A 7,500-nucleotide genomic window follows, 5' to 3' on the forward strand; every position below is an offset into this window, starting at 1 on the left:
ATCAGGGACATATTTTTAGTAAGGCAACCTCCAAAAAATGTATTGATTGAAGCAAATATGAAAGGATATCTATTATTTTTTTAAAGTCTGTCAAAATGGGAATTAGAAAACAGGAAGAACTACTTGGAATGAAATTCCATACATAGGAAGTAGAGGAAAGCAATTGTTGAGTTTATCAATCTTGAAAAGCTTAACTTTTCACCCTGAATGACTCTCAAATTTAATGCTGAACAAAAGAAGTATTCCTCAGAAAAAGGAATATATTAAACAAGAACAAGAAAAGCGGAAAAGGTGGTATCATGGGATATAGACTCTATTCTATTTAGTTTTTGGGAAGGGCAAAGAAATAAAGATAAAAATAATTATGAACAGTTCGTAAACTATTCAGATTAAGACTACTTATCATTTCATACTAGTAGTTTTGAATGATACACAAATTGCTCTCATACATACCCATGGAAACACCATATTTGTTTTTCTTTTCAACATTCTTGAAAAAATTATTAAACACACAGATGCTATTAATATAAAAAAAAGATAAAGAATATACTATCAAACTATATAAGAGAGATAATTCACCTAAAGTTATTTTCAAACGTCTTCACTAACCTATTACTAAATTCCCAAAATTTTCCTTCCCAAACGAACTATAAACGGGATTACTTGATCAAATGGCTTTGGCTATTCGATAAGAATCGATAAAACATTCCACCTTGAAACAGAAATAACACCTCTGGGATATCGAAGACAGCGGTCAAAAAACTTTACAACATACGAGAAAGTCCGCGGACGAAGAGATCTCTTTTGTGGGCAGATAATGCCTTCGAGAGCCCTAAATGAGGAGGAAAGAAATGATAATGTTCCTACTTATTTTCGATTTGCTGCCGTATCTTTTTTTCTGAAATGATAAAAAAAGAACGAATTAGGCAGATAAGGATATATTAAATTAACATGTAATTGGAATAACAAATTTTTAATATTATTTGGAGCAATATTAGGAAATAATGGCATACTGATGTATATTTTACTTGTATTTTAGGTTAGTCTACAACGCCATGCATATAGTGATAATAATCGATAAATTTTACTCATGAAATGTCAGTTTTCTCTTGATTGGAAGAATGTCAAAACTATGGCAAGGTATTAAACAGTCTTGACAATAAAGCTGAGAATAAGCAAATAGGCGAAGGCCAAACAAGCCAGCATCTAATGACCAAACAGCTATAACAAAAGGTTTTTCCTTTCCTTCTTGTATACATTTGCTAAGTAAGCATACTTTAAATTATCTATGCACACAGACTAACCCATGGGCATATTTGTATTTGAAGATAATATGTTTTTATTTCTGCAATGAAGACTTGCATATGTTAAGGAATATGCTTTATATCGATAAGTCAGCTTTTAATGTAAATACCAAAATCAATTTTCTTTAATATGTAACCTATTTTTCAAAAATAGCTTATATCTTATTCATTGTTCTTCTACCAATATTTTTGAGAACTTTCCGTACCATTAATGTGAACAATATATATATATATATATATATATATATATATATATATATATATATATATATATATATATATATATATATATATATATATGTGTGTATATATATATATATATAAATATATATATATATATATATGATAAATTTTGCACATTTAAACGTGTTTTTCTTATTTCAGATAAGCTATATATAATAACACATTAAAGTCAGGATTCTCTTAACAACCTTGGGATCAGAGCCCCAGGCGAAATCACTCAAAGACTATAGTATCTTTCCGGCAGGGCTGAGTGGTATGGTCAATGTCACACAAGTATCCTGGACCAGGGTTCGAAGCCCTGATGAACAGATACTATAGTCTTTGAGTGACTTCGCCTGGAGCTCTGATCCCGAGGTTGTTAAGAGAATCCAGAGTTTAATGTGTCAATATATATGGCTTATTCAATATATATATATATATATATATATATATATATATATATATATATATATATATATATATATCTATATATATATATATATATATATATATATATATATATATATATATATATATATATATTTGCATATACATGTATATATACAGTATATATATATATATATATATATATATATATATATATATATATATATATATATATTTGCATATACATGTATATATATATATATATATATATATATATATATATATATATATATATATGTATATATAAATATATATACATATATATATATATATATATATATATATATATATAAATATATATATATATATATATATATATATATATATATATATATATATATATATACATATATATATACGTATATATATATATATATATATATATGCATATATATATATATATATATATATGTACATATACATATATATATATATATATATATATATATATATATATACATACATATATATATACATATATATATATATATATATATATATATATATATATATATATATTACACATACACACACACACACACACATATATATATATATATATATATATATATATATATATATATATATATATATATATATATATATATATATATATATATATATATATATTTATACATACACACAGGAATATAACATCGTTAATACATAAGTATCAAAATTATTCAGTAATCCGAAAATGTAACATATTTTCTGCAACAACATGTAAATATACAACGCATTTGCAATTACTCTGAATTTAGTCGAAAAATATTTAATTTTAAAGACTCTAATCGAAAAAAATTGGGGTAAAGAAAAATCTGCATATTTATTGGTAACCAATTAAAGTGGATAGTACCATTTCCTTTTTTTTTTTTCATGTTGTGTGTCAATGTTATTGCTGTTTTCATCACACGAATAGTTACATAGTCTAATTTGCTCATTGGAATGTGGAAATAATTATTATATTGTAAAAACTCAAAAACTTCTCAGAGAAATCAATTACAAAATTATAAATTACTTGAGGAAAACTTAATCATCATAAATCAAATAATCTGTTAAAAACTTATGTTGTATTAATCTGATATAAGAATTTTTTAAAAAATTCAAACATTATTCAACTCATTTTCATCCTGAAAAAAATAGAGCATATGTGAATGACACCATTAATTTTCTTTCCAGTTTTTGTGGAGAGTTATTAGAATTTCTTTGAATCACAAGAAGGAGTTACCCTTTTTTTTTCCTTTTTTTTTGCAATATAAACATCAAATGTTGAGAAAGCCATTGTTAGAAAAATTCACCGGTGGAACATTTTTACGTAGATAAAGAGAAGCAAGGAGAATAGTGGCATTCCTTGGACCTCTAATCGGGTTTATTGGTCTCAGGGCAGAAACTTTTCTGCATTCTGAAACAGGAAATTTCTGTCTGGAAATCAGGAATTTCTTCCACTCGTAACTTATCTTTTCTTTTTCATATCTTGCTTTATAAATCGTCCATGTAAAATTCTATGTCTTAACTATATTGTTATTTCAGTGCTATTTTGTAGATTGGATCAGCTTTTATTTGGTTGCGCTGATTATTTCAATTTTAAGATCAAACAGAATTGACAGATTAGAGCCTACTTTAGCTTTGTGTAAGTCATAAAAAATTGTATTTTCGTCTACAATTGGAGCCACATACAACGACAAACGCAAGAAATGCTACAACAGTCATATTAATAATATTCTTCTTCTTATTATTATTATAAGCACAGAAAAAAATAGCTTAGCAAGGAAAGGATATATGAAAATAAATACACTACAATTAAAGTAATTTACAATTAAAATAACATATTTTGAGAACATTAACTGCATTAAAAAAGATATTTCATAAATAATCTATAAAAAGATACTTATATCAGCCTCTTCAACATAAAAAACATTCGATGTACATGTACTACCTATCATTTGCGGTAACTATATATTGTACATCTAGGTCAAAGAGCACCTAGTTAAAGGTTGTGAACTTCATTATGGAAGGATAAGCGCTAAAATAGCAATGAATATATGAAAATAGATAAACAACAAGTAATGAACAATTGGGATAACATAGTTCCAGAACAGTAACCGCATTAAAATAGATCTTTCATAAATAAACTATATAAATACACTTATATCAGGCTGTTTACCATGAATATATTCGCTATAGAGGTAATAATTATGACTTGCAGTACTGATATATTATACATATTTTATACTGTATATATATATATATATATATATATATATATATATATATATATATATATACATATATATATACATATATATATATGTATATATATATATATATATATATATATATGTATATATATATATATATATATATATATATATATATATATATATATACATATGTATGTATATATATATGTATATATGTATATATATATATATATATATATATATATATATATATATATATATATATATATACACATATAAGTATATATATATACATACACACACACACATATATATATATATATATATATATATATATATATATACGTATATATATATATATATATATATATATATATATATGTATATATATATATATATATATATATATATATATATATATATATATATATATATATATATATAAGTGTGGGTAGGTATCAATATAAAAATTGTCTGCTTTTGTGTTTGGAAAATTATAGCTCACGGCCGAGTTTATTCTTGCAATGAGATTCACACTTTCTAGGCATTGATTTATTTCTAACATGTATCCATTAATCCATCAAACTGTGAATAGGTTCTAGTATTCTGTGAAGCCAAATGTCAACATGAAAGAAAATCTGGTATAATATGACTTTTGGAGAAAGAGAGAGATGTGCGAACTCGCGTCCCACTTGTAAAACAGCAAAAACAGTCTGGGGATACCATTATTACACAAGGGGAGGGAATTTTTTTTTTTGGGGGGATGGGGGTTTAAGTTAGTACTTTACTGAATAATAAGATTATTGGAATTATAATAGGATATTTGTTTTCAATTCTAATATTATTGCATTAACTTAGGCTGAAGAAAACCCCGGTTCCAAAGCGATCCTTTGAACACCACTTTTCCAGAGGATTCTCCACCAGAACGGTTCCTGTTGGATCCTCAGAGCCCTACTTTGTCAGAGGGTTCTCCAACATAACGGTTCCGGAAAGATCCTTAGAACGCCAATTCGTCAGTGGGTTCCTGAGATTACGGGTTCCGTAAGGATCCATGGAACCCCACTTGGCCTAGGCTTCCACAGCTTAACGGTTTAGGAGGTATCCTTAAAACCCTGCATTGCAACAAGGTTCCTCAGCTAATAGTTATGGAGGTTCATTAGAAGTTGACTTGGTCATAGGGTTCTTCACCTTAACGGTTCCGGATGGATCCTTGGAACTACACTATGCCAGAATGTTCTTCAGCATAACTTTGTCTAGCAGTTCCTCAACTCAATTGTTTCCGGAAGGATCCTTAAAATTCAACATTGTCATAGGGTTCCTCAGCTTAACATTTCTCGAAGGATCCTTAGAACCCCACTTTATCAGATGGTTCCTCAGTTTAACGGTTCCGGTTGGATACTTAAATATCCACTTTGCCATAGGGTTCCTCAGCTTAACAGTTCCAGAAGGATCATTGGAACCCCAGTTATTCAGATGGTTCCTGAGCTTATGGGTTCCAGTGGGATCCTTAAAACTCTGCCTTGCCACAGGGTTCCTCAGCTTAACAGTTCTAGAAGGATCCTTAGAGCCCCACATTGTCAGACGGTTCATCATCTTAATGGTTCCGGTGGGATCCTTAAATCTCCACCTAACCATAGAATACCTCACCTTATCAGTTCTAGAAGGATCATTGGAACCCCACATTGTCAGAAGGTTCCGCAACTTAACGATTCCGATGGGATCCTTAAAGCACCACCTTGCCATGGGGTTCCTGACCTTAACAGTTCCAGAAGGGTCCTTAGAGCACTACTTTGATGGATGGTTCTTCAGCTTAACGGTTCAGGTGGTATCCTTAGAACTCCACCCTGCCAAAGAGTTCTTCAGCCCATCAGTTCCAAAGGGATACTTGGGGCCTCACTTTGTCACACAGTTCCTCAGCTTTACTGTTCATTTGGGATCCTTAGAACTCCACTTTTCCATAAGGTTCTTCAGCTTAAAAGTTCCAGAGGGATCCTTTGAACACCACTTTGTCAGAGGGTTCCTCAGCACAACGATTCCGGAGAAATCGTTGGTATTCAAATATGTAAAGTTGAAACTTTACTTTCCCAGAGGGATCTTCAGTTTAATGTTTCTTGATGGAATCATGTAACTCTATTATATCAGAGGGGATATCTAGAGATATCTTTAGGACTCAACTTTATCAGAGGGTTCCTTTGTTTAATGGTTCCAGAGGGATCCTCAGAACTCCACTTTTTCAGGGAGAATCTTAGCTTAGGGGTTCTGAAGGGATCCTTTGGACCCTACTTTGTCAGACAGTTTCTCAGCTAATGGAATCACAGATCAAATTATATTTAGATACATATATAATTAACTGCAAATCATCTTTATATATTCATTGATAATAATGGATGCCAATTATGTATCTTATTCCTATTCAGTATGTATAACATGTTTATATATTTTCTGTTTATAATACAAACTAGAGATTATCAGTAAAATTGTGTATTTAAAAAGAAAAAAAAAACTATACCTCCATAGAAAAAAATACGTCTTAGGTTATAATATATGCATTAAGGTTTCCTTTAATGTTTTAATTCCATGGCCACTCTGAATACGCCTTTCTTAAGTGATATCTTTCTTGGTCGTAAAATATGGTTGTATAAATTTTTTGTGAAAAAACAAAAAACAAAGCAACACCTGCCGTATTTAAAAAAAGCACATTAATTAGAATTGCAAAAAAAAGACAAAATCCTCCCAAGGATAGTCTTGAACTTAACTCGGGGTTTTCAAAACAGCTAGAATAAAAAATGGGATTATACCATTCGCAAAGCTCCAACAATGAACTCTGCACATTTATGAACAGCCATTGTCCTGTGGATTCCCTGTTGGGTAATATTTATGCAGCAGAGGAAAGAAAATGGTCTCATTCCGACCTTCTAATCTCATCCAGAGTTCTCTTAAGGTCAGAATTTTCCACGATTCCTAAATGAGGGAGTCAAGAGATTCATTCAGTAAAGCTAAATTCAATTTTACAGTCTTATACAAAAATTAAAATCTATTCTTCTGTAATAGTGTTTGGGTTCGTGTTTTATTTACATTGTTTATGTTATATATATATATATATATATATATATATATATGTATATATATATATATATATATATATATATGTATATATATATATATATATATATATATATATATATATATATATATATATATATATATATATATATACATATATATATATATATATATATATATCCATATATATATATCCATATATATATATGTATATATGTTTATACATACATATATATATATATATATATATATATATATATATA

This window comes from Palaemon carinicauda, chromosome 2 (genome assembly GCF_036898095.1).
Source record: "Palaemon carinicauda isolate YSFRI2023 chromosome 2, ASM3689809v2, whole genome shotgun sequence".
In the NCBI taxonomy this organism is placed as follows: Eukaryota; Metazoa; Arthropoda; class Malacostraca; order Decapoda; family Palaemonidae; genus Palaemon; species Palaemon carinicauda.